General features: G+C 43.1%; 1 pseudogene; it reads left to right on the plus strand.

The window, feature by feature from the left end:
• Positions 1-1,126: 1,126 nt before the first annotated feature.
• LOC103744626 lies at positions 1,127-17,504 on the plus strand (annotated as a pseudogene).
• Positions 17,505-18,024: the final 520 nt, after the last annotated feature.

Genomic DNA, 18,024 nt, shown 5'->3' on the forward strand with positions numbered 1-18,024 from the left:
TACAAAGCCTTAGTTTGGAAGATGAGTCAAAATTTGCAAGAAGAAACTGTCCTACTAATTAGCTGATTAATTATAAGATATAAGTGCTTTCACTGCTTATAAATAAGGAACAAACTTTAGAAAGACAATCTTTAGCTACAAAAATAGAAATAAAGTCTGCATTAAAAGAAGTAACAGTAACCTTGGGTTGGAGATAAACTCGTTATATCATAAATAAAGCTCTTTGAAGATACAGGTACCATATGTCAAAAGAGATATTGACAGATGAGGTTCCAAAGGAAAGATTCAAGGACAAAAGGGATTTGGAGCTCCTGTTGCTGAGGGAACAGTATAGGAAGCTGGGGAGATTTAGCCTTCAGAACAGTAAGTTTAATAACACCAGGCTAACAGCTCCTGGGCTTTCCTAGAGATGGGGCTCACATTCATTCAGAGCCGCCACACAGCACTGATGCTGGAACACATTGAATGGGAGCTATGAGAAAGCACATCTCCACCAACAAAACAGAATTCTCCAGAGCTGATGAACAGCACAATGGAACCCCTCACAGATGAGTGATATTCACATCAGCCTGAGCACCCAAATGTCTGGACACTGACAGAGGCACAGTGTGACAGCAGTAACCACTGGCTCCTCAGGCCCTTACCAGAATGTTCTATACCAGACCAGTTCTCATTGCAAAGTTCTGCTGGGCTCAGCTGACATTACACTCAGACCTCAGAACTCTAACACTCTACGATATAAGCCTAACATATTTCCTCTGAAGAAAGCGTCTTCCATGTACACTGTAGCTGACATGCCTCCTCGGGTTCTTTCTTGTGAGTAAACAGAGCAGAGGTCAGAATAAACCTAAAGCTGCTGCTCTAAACCCATTAGCTCTCAGAGACTTTTCTAGAACTGTCACTTTTCAGGCAGAATGGAGACTATACCATCTTCTATATATTACTGTTCAAATGAATAAAGTCTGTGAGGCCAGCTGAGGTACAGACAGGGTAGAAACACAAAAATACAGTAAGAGCAGATGAGCTGATGCCTCTAGTAAGGACCCCCTAAAGCCTGAGTCACTGCCCCACAATAGCACTGGGTACAAGGTGTAGATGGGGTATTAAGACTAAAGTTCTGCTAGGCATGACGGTGCACACCTGTGATACCGGTACTGGGGAGGCTGGAGCAGGAAGATTGCACACTAGAAGGCAAGTCTGAGCTACAGAGTAAGACCCTGCCCCTTCCCCCAAATCCAAAACAAACAAAAGAACCAAGATCTCTAAGTGTGTTGATGTATATAAACATGTAGTTCCTTGTTTGGTTGTGCTGACTGGGGTCAGTCAGAAAGAGCTTTCCCACACTCTCCCATACTTTCAGAAATACCCTCCCTATCTACTAGTGAAAATAACTGATTTTTTTTTTACCTCTTATTTGTCGAGGCTAGAACAAAATAAATGTAACTGTTAATGTGAGTAATTCCTGAATCCTTGGTTCAGGTCAACTTTAAGACCAAAAGGCTAGTTGAAGAAAACTAATAGACGATACTCACAAGGTCTTTTATTTCAAAATTAAAAATAAGCTGGGCCAGTAAGATAACTCAGTGAATAAAGTCACTTGTCACCAAGCCTAAGGACCTGAGCTCAATCCCTGGGACCCACGTGGTAGAAGTAAAGTACTGACTCCAACAAAGGGTCCTCTGATCTCTGCCCGTATGCTGTGATACGCACACACACACACGCACACACACACGCACACACACACACACACACACACACACACAAAAAAAAATATTAAATTAAATCTTTTTTAAGAAACAACTTCCAGGCTGGAGAGATGGCTCAGCAGTTAAGAGCATTAATTGCTCTTGCAGAGGACCCAGATTCAAATCCCAACACCCACATGACAGCTAACAACCATCCAGAATTCCAGTTCCAGAGGATTCAATGCCTTCTTCTGACTTCGGGAATTGCATGACATGGGTGCATTCACATGCATGCAGGTAATACACTCATACACATAAAATAAAAATAACAAATAAAATATTAAAAGAATAGCTTCCACCCAATCTCCCTCGGTCTCTAGTAAACTTCTGCTAGCTTTGAAAGTTGATTCCATTTGTATCTAGGTTTATGAAGTGTATGTCACCCCTAGTTAGACTTCAGCGTCCTAGAAATAGAAACCGTTTTTAGAACTTTCTAAAAAGAAATCATTAGTAGTATCAGACCAAGCCCAAGCCATCAATTTGGGGATCGTTTTTGTTTCCTAGAACAGCTCTCCAACATGGTAATAGGTTAGGACAAAGGAAGAGGATAGCAATGACCAAGCAAAAAATAAAAAATTAAATCAGGAATTAAAAAATAATAATAACTCAATACCAGGCATGGTGGTGCCTTTAATCCCAGCACTCAGGAGGCAGAGGCAGGCAGATCTCTGTGAATTCAAGGTTAGTCTGGTCTATGTAGTGAGTTCCAGGCCAGCTGGGGCTACAGGGAGACCCTGTTTCAAAAATACCAAAATAATAATAATAATAATAATAATAATAACTCAAGAGGCAGAGGCAAGAGAATTGCTCTGAGTTCAACGTCAGCCTGGGCTATAGGGTGATACTCCGTCTCAAAAAATAATTTTTTAATATTTTATTTATTATTTTTATTTTATGTGTATGACTGTATTGCCTGCATGTATGTGAGTGCATCTGTGTCGTGCAATGCCACGGAGGTCAGAAGAGGGCTTCAGATTCCCCTGGAATGGATAGTTCATAGACCCCATGTGGGTGCTGGGAATTGAACCCAGGTCCTTTGCAAGAGCAGTCAGTGCTCTTAACCGCTGAGCCATCTCTCCAGCCCGTCAAAAAAAATAATATTAAATTCTCACTTGTGCTTTATCCAGTCGCTCCTTTGGGGGAACAAATTACTACTACCCTCTCATGCCTACCTTCAGGTTGTAGGAAAGATGTCCTTGTTAACAGTCTCTTCAGCCCCTACAAATGTGACCCAACAATCAAGTCGAGCCATCCCTCTTTCTTGGACACATTCCTAAAGTCTCTGAAATGGACACCACCTTCAGTAAATGCTGATGCTCACTAACTCTTCCACTTGGGATCTGAATGTTCCCCAAAGGCCCATGAGTTAAAGGCCGGGTCATCAGCCTATTGGGAGGTTGAAGAGCCTTTAGGAGTTGGAGCTTAGTAGGACAGTTAGGTCATGGGGCTCTATACCTTGAAGGACATCTGGGTCCATGTCCCTTCCTGTCTCTTCCCTGCTTCCTGGCTGCCATGCAGTGAGCAGTATCTCCCACTGTGTACATGTCCCATGATAAACCTCACCACAGGCTCAAAAGCATCAGGGCAAACTGACTGTGGACTAACACCTCTTAAACTGTGAGTCAAAACTAAACCTTTCCTCCTTTGTGATCTGAGTATCTCAAGTATTTTGTCAGTGTGGAAAGCTCTAACACAATAACCTTTAATGTCTACTGTCAGTATCATTAGCTTTCTGCTTTTGCCTTGGGCCTTTCCTAGAGTCTGGAGCCAAGAGTCCCCAGCCCCCAGTCCTGGGCAAACACATTGCAAAGGTTCCTTCTCCCCCTCCCCCCTCCCCCTGTAGCTCCTATACTTCTCACCTGGTCCAATCTGTTCCTAACAAGGCCAGTGCCACCCTGCTGGTTCTTGCCCTTAATGAGCGCTCTAGCAGGGGATTAAAGTGCAGGCCACTAAGCCAAGTACCCACCTGAGTCATTCCAGTAAATCAGAAGCCTCTACCTGGTCCACACACTCTTCAAGCAACTGCAGCACCGACATCCAGCCACCATGGGGTCCCAATCTCTTCCTTCTCTTGTTCCAGTAACGCTGATGTCCACGGTCTCCAGCAGCCCACGGCCTCTCCTGACCTCCACGGGTATTACATGACACAGGTGCACTTACCTACATACATGCAGGTAATACACACATACACATAAAATAAAAATAATAAATAAAATTTTAAAAAATAACAATAAAATGTTAAAAAAATAAATAAAATAAAGCATTCTCTCCCCAGCTGTCTCTCTCCCCTCCCTCTCTCCCTCTTCCTTCCTTCCCACATCCTTTTCTTTTTCTGACCCAGGGTCTCCCTGTGTAGCTCAGGCTGACCTGAAACTTGCCTGAACCTCAGTCTCCTGAGTTCTGGCATTATAGGCATGTGCCATCACGTACACACACACACACATACACACACACACACACACACACACACACACACAAAGATTAATTTGCTATGAAGGAAAAAAATGGGTCGAAAATGTGGCAAAACACACAACACATACATTAAAATGTTGCTCCTTTAGCCCACAAAGATTTGGGGAAAGTTTGCCATTCTCACTGCCAGTATTCTGGCAGAAAGGATGAAATGGCAGTGTTTCTGGTTGGGTTCTGCTTCCATAGCCCCGGGGTCATCTGGAGTCCTGTGCTTTCTCGGGGCTCCACAGCTTTGCTGTATATACCAAGCTCTGCCATTCACATGCCATGCAGGCCTTGCCAAGGGTTTATCTGCACACACCTGGTGGGCCTCCTGGGAGTCTTGTCCTACAGGGAGTCTTGTTTCCTTGATCTTAGGGAAAAGTCCCAAAGTGAACAGCTCAGAAGGGCAGTCTTCTCCTGGAGCCCACTGTCCTGATGGCAATAAACCATTTAAAAAATTTAAAAAAAGGAGGAAACTATACTATACTTATACCAAAAAGGTGCTGTGTAAGTTAAAACACACTTGTATTGCAGCAGTAGCTGGCAAAATGCACACATGTACACACACACACGTACATACACACGTGCACCTGTGTGTGCATGCATGTACATACACAACCCAGGGTTTGTTCCCATCCCTTCTCGTCTATCCCCTCCTTCTAGAAGAATAATGCATTTCCTCAAGGCCCTAGTAGGGAGTTGTGGTGAGAGATTATTGACAAGTATAATTCATAGAAAGTAAATAAAAGTTCTGTATTCTTTATAGTGTACCAGGTAAGCCATCAACAATTTTAATGATATTTGATGGTAACGTAACAAACCACAAAAGTCCTATCAACAGGTAACAGCCATACAGAAGCTGTGGGCACACTGGGCTGTGTTCAAACAGCTCACCTTTTGGGAAGCAGACCTTAGTTAGTGCTTCCGAATCTGGTCCCGTGTTCACCACAGCCAAGGTGGCCCAGCCCTTCACAGTAACCACACAGAAGCGAGGTCATCTCCGTGCACACTTCTTACAGCACCATCCCCCCACCTCAAGCTATTTTGAGGCAAATCATCTGTTGCATATTTGGTGTCAACGTGTTCCTAAGTTCAAGAAAAGTTCGCTTCACCTTCCCCCCAATTTCCAACTTCCTTCCTTTGTATCAAGTTCTTTGGAAGGTGCTGAGCCACAGTTCTAGGGCCCAGAGCATCGCTCTGAAAAAGATTTCTCCATCACTAGGATGGACACCAAGACTAGAGTCCATCACCTGGACTCAAAGCTCTAGTCCAAGCCTACTTTTGAAGTCTGCCTCTGTGACTCACTAAGACACACTCTGTGCTCCACTCAAACAAGGTTACTGTTCCCTGAACAGATCCTGTATTTGTGTTTGTTTGGTTTGGTTGTTTGGTTTTGGTTTTGGGTTTTTTTTGGGGGGGGGCGGCGTTTTTTGAGACAGGGTCTCTCTGTAGCCCCAGCTGTCCTGGAAGTCACTATGTAGACCAGCCTGGCCTTGAACTCACAGAGATCCACCTCCCTCTGTCTCCTGGGTGCTGGGATTAGAAGCATGTGCCACCATGCTCGGCTAGGTCCTGTGTTTTCAAACCAGCTCAACTTTACTCACAAATCCAGTCAACCCCTCCCCACTGCCTCCTTTGATTCTGCCCACAACCAGACATAGCTCTCCCCAGTGAGTGCACTCAGCTCTAACTGGACTCTTTTTTTTTTTTGTATTTATCAAGTTCTGCCTTATAGTGAAAGTGTTTGTGCTTCTCCGCCCTGTCCCTGGTAGACTGTAACCTCAACCACCTTGGTGGCTTGCAAATCCCCCACATTGTCCGGCATAGTACTCAGTAAACATTAGGTTAAGTCCTCAAGTTTCTAAGTTCTAAATGTTTCCCCTCTAAAACTACACCAAGGTGTGACAGCACTTTTTCGTTTTTATTTTCATTTTTGTTTATTGTTGCTGGTGTGTGTGTGTGTGTGTGTGTGTGTGTGTGTGTGTGTGTGTCACTGTGGATGATACATAGGACCTCATGCATGCTAAGCAAGCACTCTACCACTGAGTTACAACCCTAGCCCCTACTTTTTATTAATATATGATCTCAGTTGCCCAGGCTGGCCTTGAACTTAGGTCTTCTTGCCTCCCAAATAGCTGGGATTACAGCCCATCCACACCTGACTTTCTACTGAAGTTTGGGGCTGAACAGTTCTTTGTTATGTGGGCTGCTCTGTAGCAGCGGTGCATGGCCTCTATGCACTAAAATAAACGTCAATAGAAATCCCCCAGTTAAGAAAGCTAAAAATACCACCCCAAGTTGATAACCATATCTCTATACCAGTAGCTCACAAACCTAACTACACATTTAAAAAAACCCCTGACATTTACACAAAGCATTAAAGTCAAGAGTATCTAGATCTAAATCCTGCCTGAGCCACTCACATTGCAAGCCTGACCAGTTGACTAATTATTTTGAGTCTCTAAATGGTGCTGTCACAAATAACATTAGGATGGGTGGTGCCCCAGCCTTCTAAGCCAAGTAGTTTCGAAATGCCCACATTAAGTCTGAGTCAATTAGTGGTCAAAGGAAATCACCCGCACACAACCTCCAAGAAAATTCTCCAAAACAATAAAATCTAATTTTAACTTTATCTCTTAAAATAACCTCATCCAAGTCAGGTGTTGTGGCACACACCTTTAATCCCAGCACTCAGGAGGCAGAGGCAGGGAGATCAATATATGACTGAGGCCAGCCTGGTCTGCATAGCAAGGTCCGGGCCAGAGGGGCTACAGGGAGACCCTATCTCAAACAAAAAAAAGAAAGGAAAAGAAATTACATCCATATTCAATATACTTTTCAGAAGGAAGAGGGAAAAATAAAATCCACAATAATGTATGATAATTAATAAATAAGTTAGTTATAATAAGTGTCTTATTCATATTATAGGATTATTCCATCATAATATCACATATAGTAATAGCTGACATGTGTTGAGAACCTATGGCATGTCTCTAAGTGCTTTGCACACACAGCATTATCTCACTTTGTCCTCACACCAGTCTAATGGTTTTTGTTTTGTTTTTGAGACAGGGTCTCATTATGTAGCCCCAGGTGGCCTGGGATTCACTTATGTAGACCAGGCTGGCCTCGAACTCACAGAGATCCACCTGCCTCTGCTTCTTGAGTACTCAGATTAAAGGCATGTGTCCCGCATATTTTATTAATTTTACCTTGGTTTTCATACTTTCAAAAAACGTTGCAAAAATAGAGTTCTAATATATTTGTCCTGTAGGATTGAACTCAAGTTATCAGACCTAACAACAGGCACCTCTAACCACTCAGCAATCTCACGGCCTTCAAATAACATTTTATATAACCAAATACAATTATCAAAACCAGGAAATTTTCTTATTTATTTTTATTTTATGTATATGAGTGTATTGCCTGCATGTATGTAAGTGCACCCGTGTCATGCAATGCCCTCAGAGGTCAGAGGAGGACTTTAGATCCCCTGGAATTGGAGTTAGGGATGGTCATTAGCCACCATGTGGGTGCTGGGAACTGAACCCAGGTCCTCTGCAAGAGCAGCCAGCACTGTTAACCATTGAGCCATCTCTCCCACCCAGGAATTTTTTCTTTGATTAAAAAAAGAGAAATGGTTGGTGAGATGGCTCAGTAGGTAAAAGCAGTTGTTCTGACAAGCTTGGCACCTGAGTTGATTGCTAGGACCTATATGGTGGAAGGAGAGAACTGATTCCTAAAAGTTGTCCTCTGACCTCCACACTTGTCCTGTGGCATGGGCACACACACACTACACACACACACAGAGAGTTAATAAATAAATAAATTAATTAATTAATTTTAATATTTTGGGGTTTTTTACGTACATGAGTAGTTTGTCTGCACTTATGTAAGTATACCTGCATCATGCAATGCCCACAGAGGCCAGAAGAGGGCATCAGATCCCCGGGAACTAGAGTTACAAACAGTTGTTAGCCACCATGTGGGTGCTGGGAATTGAATCCAGGTCCTCTGCAAGAGCAGCCAGTACTCTTAACTACTGAGTCATCTCTGCAGCCTCAATGGATACAATTTTTAAAAATTAAAAAATAGAAAATTTGCATTGATACAATAATGTTAATTCCACTAACATTCAATTCTTTAAAATGATCCCACCAGTGTCCTTTCCTAGACCAGAGACTAATTCAGATCTCACAATGAATAAAACTGCCATTGTCTCCATGGCACTCTTCAGTCTGGGGCAGTTTCTCAGTCTTTCCCTCTCTCACATGTTCTGGACATAGTTTTTAAAAGTACAGGCCAGTAGCGTGTCCCCAGAATATGTTTGTTCAATGTTTCCTCGTGATTACATTCAGATTATTCATTCTATGCAAGAATAACACAGAAGGGCCGGTGAGCTGGCTCAGTAGGTAAAGGTGCTTGCACATGCAACCGTGGTGACCTGAGTTAGAGCTTCAGAACACACATAACAGTGGGAGGAAAGAACTAGCTTCACAAAGTTGTCCTCTGACCTCCATAAACCGTGTAATAAGGGCTGGAGAGATGGCCCAGTGGTTAAGAGCACTGGCTATTCTTGCAGAAGACCCAGTTCAAATCCCAGCACTCACATGGCGGCTAACAACCTTACGTAATCCAGTTCAAGGGGATCCAACACCCTCTTCTGTCCTCAGTGGGCTTTGTAAAACACAGGTGCACCTAGTAGTAATAATAATAATAAAGTGCAAACATCATAATCAGAGCACAGAAGTGACATGTCCTTCCCACTACAGCACATCAAGAGGTCCAGAACAGAGCTCTCTCTCCTTCTCAGTGGTATTACTGGTAAGGTGATATCGGCACCTTCGTCTGCTATAAAGTTACTATGTCCCCCCTTGTAATTACCATCTTATGGAAAGATGCTTTGAGGCTATGCAAATGCCCTGCTTCGTCTCACCATACCTTTATGCATTCATTTTTAGAATTCACTTGCTATAATTCTGTGGTTCTAATGATTGTTTATTAACTGGAATTCTACTCTAAGGTAAAGCTCCTGCTTTTACTTATTCATCTATCTGCTTATGCTCAGATGTTTCGGGTTGTAATCCACTTCTGTCATCATCTATATCGTTCATATTGTCCCTAAGTCACCACTGGACATCCCTTCAAGTTGTTTTTCCATAATTCCTTAGTATCTCCATCCTTTTTTGGCAGTTCCTTAACTTTCTGACACTACACAGTGTTTCAGGCTCACCTTGTACTTCCCTGCTCCCTGGAATCAGCCATTTCTTCAGGGACCCCTGGTTCCTTTCATGGGAGAAAGATATTTACCAAGCCTGGGTGATAAAATACAGCCTTTGCTAAAGAAGCAGTGCTTCTACGCCCTCTGGTGGACAAGGTGGGAAATAACATACAGACTATTAGCCACGTTTTTATAAGTCATAGAAAATTAAGCCATTTACCCAAGCATCACAAAACAAACATGAGCTCTGCCACAAGTCCTAACAGGTAGAAGCAACTTCTTTCCTCTGCCTGTCAGTAGAAAGTCAAAGGCTAATAATAATCTAGCAAACACACTGCCTTCAGGAAACAACTGGAAGCCAGGTGTGGTGGCCCAGGCCCATAATCCCAGCACTCAGGTTGTCCGGACACTAGATACTCACAGTAGTTTATTCCTCTGCTAGTGGGTATTACTACCCCCATTTTACAAGTTAGAGAATAACAGATCAGAAAAGCTAAGTAGCATATCCAAGCGCACAGAGTACACAGTTAAATGACAGAGCCAGAAGGCGACCCAGATCTATCTGGTTATAAAGCCCGCTGTGCAAGTGTCTCCCCAAGCCAATAAAATATAAATTTGCTTTTTATTATTTTTATTTTATGAGTCTATTGCCTGCATGTGTGTAAATGCACCAGTGTTGTGCAATGCCCTCAGAGGTCAGAAGAGAATGTCAGAGCCCCTGAAACCAGACTTACAGGTAGTTGTTAGCCACCATGTGGTTTTGGGAACTAAAGCCAGGTCCTCTGCAAAAGCAGCCAGTGCTCTTAACTGCTCAGTCATCTCTCCAGCCCCAAATTTGCTTTTTTTTTTAACCTTAATAATTAGATACTTATTTTAACACATTAGAAAAAAGTAGTCAGGTATGGCTTAAGTCCCCTGGGCTATCTAGCAAGACATAGATCACATATAATATATCAAATTTATAATTTCACCTAAGATGAGTCTACTTGGTAAAATAAGTTTAGAGAAAAAGAAGAAAATAAAAGTGGGGTTGATATAAGCTATGGAAAGTTCACAAAGGTAGTTCACAGAAGTATGGGGTCGGTGGACATCCTGGATCCTGCAGCTTCATTTTCCGTTATACCCAGGAAGCTAGGGTCCCAGAGCCCTGCAGGAAGCAGAGCAGGTGAACTGGTTTTAACCTGGGTGTGTCACCATAACCTCTGTGAACTTGGCGATTTCATTTCTCTCTCTCTCTCTCTCTCTCTCTCTCTCTCTCTCTCTCTGTCTTTTTCTCATCATAAAATAAAAGATATGGTGATCTAATTAATTTAGTCCTTTTGTGAAAACAATTTGATAAAGATATCAATAAACATAATAGCTTTTCTTAAATTTTAACCAGTAATATCACTTTGGAATGCTATCTCAGAGAAGAGGGTTTGTTCATTTGTTGTTGTTGTTGGGTTATGGGGGTTTGGGGGGGGTTGGGGGGTCTTTTCGAGATTGAGTCTCCCTATAGCCCTAGCTGGCCTGGAATCTGCCATGTAGACCAAGCTGTCCTCAAACTCACAGCCTACCCCTGCCTTCCAAGTGCTGGGTTTAAAAGTATGCACCACCAGGCCTGGCTAGGGTTTGTTCCTTAATTTTTTCAATATTTTTTATTTATTATCTTTATTTTATGTGTATGACTGTATTGTCTGCATGTATGTAAGTGCACTCATATCATGCAATGCCCATGAAGGTCAGAAGAGGGCGTCGGATCCCCTGGAACTGGAGTTACAGATGGTTGTTAGCTGCCATGTGAGTGCTGGGATTCGAACCTGCGTTCTCTGCAAGAGCAACCAGTGCTCTCCAGCCTTTGATTTTTATTTTATGTTCCAAGAAAATTCTCCAAAACTTGAAGAACAGCCATTTAAAAAGCTTTCAATATATAAAAATAAAACTAAATATTCATCAATGAGAAAATAATTTGGAATACATATGATTTGTTGGGAGCATTATGCAAACATTGAAGATGTCTGTTATGAAGATGACATATCAACCAGGCATGGAGATGCACACTTTTAATCCCAGTATTAGGGAGAGGAAGGCAGGAGGATCAGGAGTTCAAGGTCAATCTCAAATACACAGCAAGTTCAAGACCAACCTGGTCTACATGAAACTGACTTTAAAAATGTGCGTAAGCAACAAAAAAAGACAGTAATATGTCTTATGAAGTCAGAGGAAAAAAGTCTATTCACAAAATAGGGTTACCACTATATAAGTAAAACCATACACAGGTAACATATATGGGAAAATATAAGATTTGTAAGAAACATGAGTTCTTGAGCAGGGCATGGTGCCATACACGTGTAATTCTAGCACTTGGGATGTGGAGGCAGGAGGATCCAGAGTTCAAGGTCATTCCCACTTATGAAAGATTTCAAAGCTAGCCTGAGCTACATGAGACTCTGCCTCAAGATGATGGTGATGATGGTGATGGTGGTGATGATGATTTCTTTCTTGTACTTTCATTTTTTTCTCCAATACAGTTGTATTAGATTTAGAATGAAGTTTTTCTCACTTAAGAGATTCAACAAGCTTCGCACAGTACACGTTTTTAATCCCAGGCAGAGGCAGGTGGATCTCTATAAGACTGAGACCAGCCTGGTCTACATAGTAAGTTCTGGGTCAGCTGGGGCTACAAGGAGACCCTGTACCAAAAAAAAAAAAAAAAAAAAAAAATAGTGTTCAAGTAATTGAATAATGTTCTGACTCTAATATCCTATGGCTTTTCTCTGGAATGAGGAATAAAAGCCACACAAGAAAATGCTAGAAAAAATTTAGAAGGCAACAGATGTGCCTATCTAAATTATTTTAACAGTATTCAAAACAGCTCATGAGAACATTTGAAAACAGGATTGGGAACATGATGCAATGCCATCCATCTATGTGACAGAAAGGGCACAAGTCTGGGAAACACGAGGCCTGAATTGAACCAGACGATCTTTAAGGGCTCTCTCCAAACAACTTGTCCATCCACTTACTGAACAAACATTTGCCATATGCCTACCGTGCCGGGAACAATGAGATAAATCACTACTGAGCCACTGGCTCCGAGTCTGAGGAGGAAGATTTTAATCTTAGTTTTCTAGGACCGTCACAAGAAAATGCCACAATCGGATGGTTTAATAACACATTTCATTCTCACAGCTCTGAAGTTAGAATCCAAGATGAAGGTGTCAGTAGCTTTGCATTTCTTCTGAGACCTCTGTCCTTGGCTGGTAAATGGTTGCTGTCTTGTTAGGGTTGCTATAACACAGTACTGTTGACTGAGTGACTTACAAACAACAGAAACATTTCCCACAGTTCCGGAGGTAGGAGTCTGAGATCAGGTGTCAGCATGCTTGCATTCTGGTAAAGTCCTCCCCAGACTGCACATAGCTAACTTGCATCTTCACATGGTGGAGAGTGAGAGTTCTCTGGGTTCCGTTCATAGGGCACTAATCCCATTCATGAGAGCTCAGTCTTCAGGACTGATTACTCCCATAGGCCCCACTTCCTGACACAGTCACACTGGGTGTTAGGAATCCAACATGTCTTTTTTAAATTATTTTTTTTTATTTTGTATTGAATTTTTCTGACTTTCACACAATATATTTTGATCATTTAGACCCCTCCCCTATCTGCACCTCTTAATGCCCCCCTGCCTGATTTCATGTACTCTGTCACATATATTAAGGCCTATGAAGTCAAATTTGTGTCTCCAAATGTTCCATCCACTGGAGCACAGTTAACCTATCCAGCATCACATCCTTAAAGAAAACTGACTCTTCCCTCTCCTGGCAGCTATTAGTTGCCAATAGCTCCTCAGCTAAGATTGGTTTTTTTTTTTTGGTTATTTTTGTTTGTTTGTTTGTTTTTGGTCTTTTTGAGGCAGGGTCTCCCTGTAGCCCCAGCTGTCCTGGAACTCACTATGTAGACCAGGCTGGCCTTGAACTCACAGAGATCGGCCTGCCTCTGTCTCCCAAGTGCTGGGACTACAGGCGTGCACCACCACGCCCAGCTAAGATTGGGGGCTTTTTACCCACTTCCCCAGTTCTATACTGGGACTTGGTCTGGCTTGAGCTTGCGTGGGTCTTGTGCATGCTATCACCATGCCTGTGAGCTCATATGAGTGACTTCCCAACTGTCTGAAAAACTGTTTCTTTGTGGTCATCCACTACCTCTTGCTCCTACAATCTTTCCATCCCCTATTTCACAATGATCCCTGAGCCTTGGGTTGCAGAGGTGTGATACAGGTGTCCTATTCAGGGATAAGCACTCTTTGCAGTCTCTTGTTCTCTGCACATGGGCCAGTTGTGACTTTCAGGTTAATCACTATCTATCTGATGCATGGGGAATCTTCTCTGGTGAGAGATGCATTAATATTCATTCTTTCTGCTCCCTGTTCTATGACATTCCCTGAGACTTAAGTGTAGAGGTTGCATTGTAGATCTAACATGTGAGTCTCAAGGGGACATATTGTTAGCTTTTTACTATATACTCACGTGGTTATTCCTTTGTATACATACATCCCTGAGGTTGTGTGTGTGTGTGTGTGTGTGTGTGTGTGTGTGTGTGTGTGTGTGTGTGCATCATATTATAAGGTTGGGTTAGAGACTACCACAAAAGTTTTATTGTAACTTAATCACCTCTTTTATCCTGAGGTACTAGAGGTTAGCGATTCAATGTATGAATTTGGGAGAACAGAGTTCAGCGAAAAACAGATTTCAAGTAATGAACTATACAAGAACAGTTTGGGCACATAGTAGTGGTGCTCACCTGTAATCATAGCACTTGGGAGGCAGGAGTTAGTTCCAGGCCTGCAAGTTCAAGGCTAGCCTGAGCTACATAGCAAGACATCTAAAAATAAAAAATAAACTGAGTCAGGGCTGGAGAGACGGCTCAGCGGTTAAGAACACTGGTTGTTCTTGCAGAAGACCCGGGTTCAAATCCCAGCACCCACATGGCAGCTAACAACTATCCATAACTCCAGTCCCAGAGGATCTGACAGCCTCTTCTGATCTCTGAGGGCATTGCACTACACGGATGCACTTACCTACATGCAGGCAATACACGCATACACACAAAATAAAAATAATAAAATTTAAAAAAATAAAAATAAATAAACTGAGTCAAGTATGATGGTACAAACATGTAATCCCAGCACCTGGAAAGTGGAAGCAAGAGGATTAGGAGTTCAAGGCCAACCTCAGCTACACAGAGACCCGGTCTCAAAAACAATGAAAGTTCAAACACAGTGGGAACCATATAAACACATAATTGATTTTTTTTTCATGGTGCTATAGAGCAAATCCAGGGCCTCGCACATACCAGATAAGTGCACTATCACTGAGCTACACCCCCAATCCAGCATTATTGCTTTTAGCAGGAAATATGGGAAACTAATAAAATACCCACAGGAGGTGTTATCTGGGCCCATTTCTACCTTGAGACTCTCACGTTGATAAACCATCGTCTTTGAAAATATATTTATTTTGTGTATGTGTTTGGGGGGTGCACATGCCACCGCACATATGTGGAGGTCCGAGGACAACCTGTTGACTTGGTACTCTGTTTCACCACATTGGTGCTGGGAACTGAACCCAGGTCCTCTGCAAAAGCAGCAAGGTCCCTAACCACTAAGCCATCTCTCCAGCCCCTGTAGGCCATATTTTAAGCCTCAGTTCCTAATCCATTTAAAACACTCCTCTCTTGGGGCTAGAAAGGTGGCTCAGTGGTTAAGAGCACTGGCTGCTCTTACAGAGGTCTCAGACCTACTTCCCAGCACCCACATGGCAGCTAACAACCCTCCATACTCCAGTTCCAGAGGATCCAACATCCTTTTCTGACTTCTGTGGATTCTGCACAACATGGGTGCACTTACTTACAAACGAGCAATACATTCATACACATAAAATAAAAATAATATTTTTTAATTATTGAAAAATAAGGGCTGGAAAGATGGCTCAGCAGTTAAGAGCACTGGCTGCTCTTGCAGATGACCCAAGTTCAATTCCCAGCACCCACATGGTGGCCAATAACCATCTGTAACTCCAGTTCCAGGGGATCCGATGCCCTCTTCTGATCTTTGCATGCTTTGCACAACCCAGGTGTAATGCAGGCATTGAACTCATACACATAAAATAAAAATAATAATTTTAAAAATAATAGTAATAATAAAATAAAATAAACTACCCTTCCCTTGAAGAAGTGCCCTAGATCCCTGCAGTGAAAGAGAGATGGAATTGTGTTGATTTAGTTCCTAGGTAGTGTAAATGCAGGAGCGTTGGGGTGGGGCTGGCAGAGGGGGAGCTTTCTTTCTTCTGTACCTGGAAGTGACCACAGATACACTTCCTTCCAACAGGGGTCACCAGAGGCCACAGGGACCAACGCCAGGCTTCTCAGAGGTGGCTCCAGGAAGGAAGCCAAGAATGTTAGTGCAAAGGTCAGTAATTCAGCACTGACCACGGAGATGGCGCCATCACAACCCCATCACAACCCCAGCACTCTTCCTTAGCCCCTCTGAGGCCAGTTCAGATGTTATCTGCTAACCTCAGCAGTCCACCTGATGCCATGCCAACGCCTGCTTTCTTTTTTTAGTATTTTATTTATCATTTTTATTTTACGTGTATGAGTGTATTGCCTGCATGTATATAAGTGCACCGATGTCATGCAATGCCCATGGAATCCCCTGGAACTGGAGTTGTGGACAGTTGTTACCTGCCACATGAGTGCTGGGATTTGAACCCAGGTCTTCTGCAAGAGCAGCCAGTGCTCTTAACCACTGAGCCATCTCTCCAGCCCACAATGCTCACAATACCCACAATGCCTGCTTTCTTAGTGAGTCAAGGCAAGACCCAGCCAGATCACAAGATGGCCCCTCCCCCTTACCTTTTCCCCAAATTCCCAGGCCACCTTCCAAAAGGACCCTTACCTTTCCCTGGCTTTCCAAAAGCATCTTCCATCCATCTTCCATCCTGCTCTCAGTCTTATTTTACTATAGGAAAGAGGGAAAGCAGAAGAAAGCTGTCCTAAGAACACAACGCCTGTGTCTTCTTTTCTTCTTTTTTTTTCCTTTTCTTATTATTTTTATGTCTATGAGTGTATTGCCTGAATCTGTGTAAGTGTACCCATGTCATGCAACATCCAAAGAGATCAGAAGAGGATGTCTGATGCCCTGGAACTGGAGTTACAGCCGGTTGTTAGCCACCATGTGGGTGAATGGAACCTGGGTCCTCTGCAAGAACAGCCATATTCTGACATCCATGGGCACTGCAGGACATGGGTATACCTACCTACATGCAAGCAATACACTCATACACATTAAATAAAAAGAAATAAAATATTTTTTTAAATGAAGGCCGAAATCAGCATCCATGTCAATCAGCCTCTTCTAGCTGATGCCGACCTGCAGGGACACATGAAGGCCAAGGACAGCAGGACACAATTATTCTGAAACCAGAAGGTTTAGCCAAATTCCTAGATTTTAGAATGGCAGCATTTATCAAAGTAAAAGGAGATACAGGTGCTGTGACCTGGTCATTGATTTCTGAAAATGACACCAGTGTCAGCAGGGAACAGAGTTTGACTCCCCCCTAGTCAAGCAGTTTTTAAGTGTCATACCAAAAGTAAATAAAGGTTGAGCAAGATGGCTCAGCAGGGAAAGGCGCTTGCCACCAAACCTGAGGACCTAAGTTCAATCCCTGGAACCCACAGGGTAGGAGAACCAATCCCTGAAAGCTGTCCTCTGGCTTCTGTATGTACACTGTTTCATGATTCAATCCCCCACATCACAGACACACACACACACACACACACACACACACACACACACACACAACCAATAAACCTTTGTGAAAAGTTTTTGACAGTAGCCAACCCTCTTTCCTTGTATCCTAGGACACCAAAAGCACCACAGGAAGCCAAACAGGAACTCCAGAGCCTGCCAGCGATTTCTCAAACAATGTCAACTAGCAAGTTTTGCTCTGCCCTTGTAGCCCCGATGAGACACGCTCAGTCAAAAGCAGTGATCAGCCCCAGGGCATGTTCTTAATCTCCCATTCCCCAGCCTCACCTCCTAAAGCATTCCAGGGCTCCCTAAAGGCATTCTCTCCCATCACATTCACTGTTGTTCCCTCCACCACCTTCCCTTGTCAATCTTTTCTTGTGCCGTCCCCTTACCCTGAAAGAACCTAGGAAACCTCAGCCCCCTAGCTGGTCTCACTTGGCCTCAAATTCAATCAGGAAAGTAGCAAGAAAATCAATTTAGAGGGGATGAAAAATCAGTTCTTTCAAATAGGGTCTGTTAACTCATGAAATCCAGATGACCTCTTTACCTTTTATTTTTTTTATTTTTTTGGGGGGGGGGTCTTTTTGAGACAGGGTCTCCCTGTAGCCCCAGCTGGCCTGAAACTCACTATGTAGACCAGGCTGGTCTCGAACTCACAGAGATCCGCCTGCCTCTGCCTCCAGAGTACTGGGATTAAAGGCATAGAGCTTAAGAATGTGTAGACAGCCTTCAGCATTCATGACAGCTATCACTGTCGTCGTAGTCACCATCATCATCATCGTCGTCATCATCATCATCATCACAACAGCAGC

This window comes from Nannospalax galili, unplaced genomic scaffold (assembly GCF_000622305.1).
Source record: "Nannospalax galili isolate Female #2095 unplaced genomic scaffold, S.galili_v1.0 scaffold1623, whole genome shotgun sequence".
Taxonomy (NCBI): Eukaryota; Metazoa; Chordata; class Mammalia; order Rodentia; family Spalacidae; genus Nannospalax; species Nannospalax galili.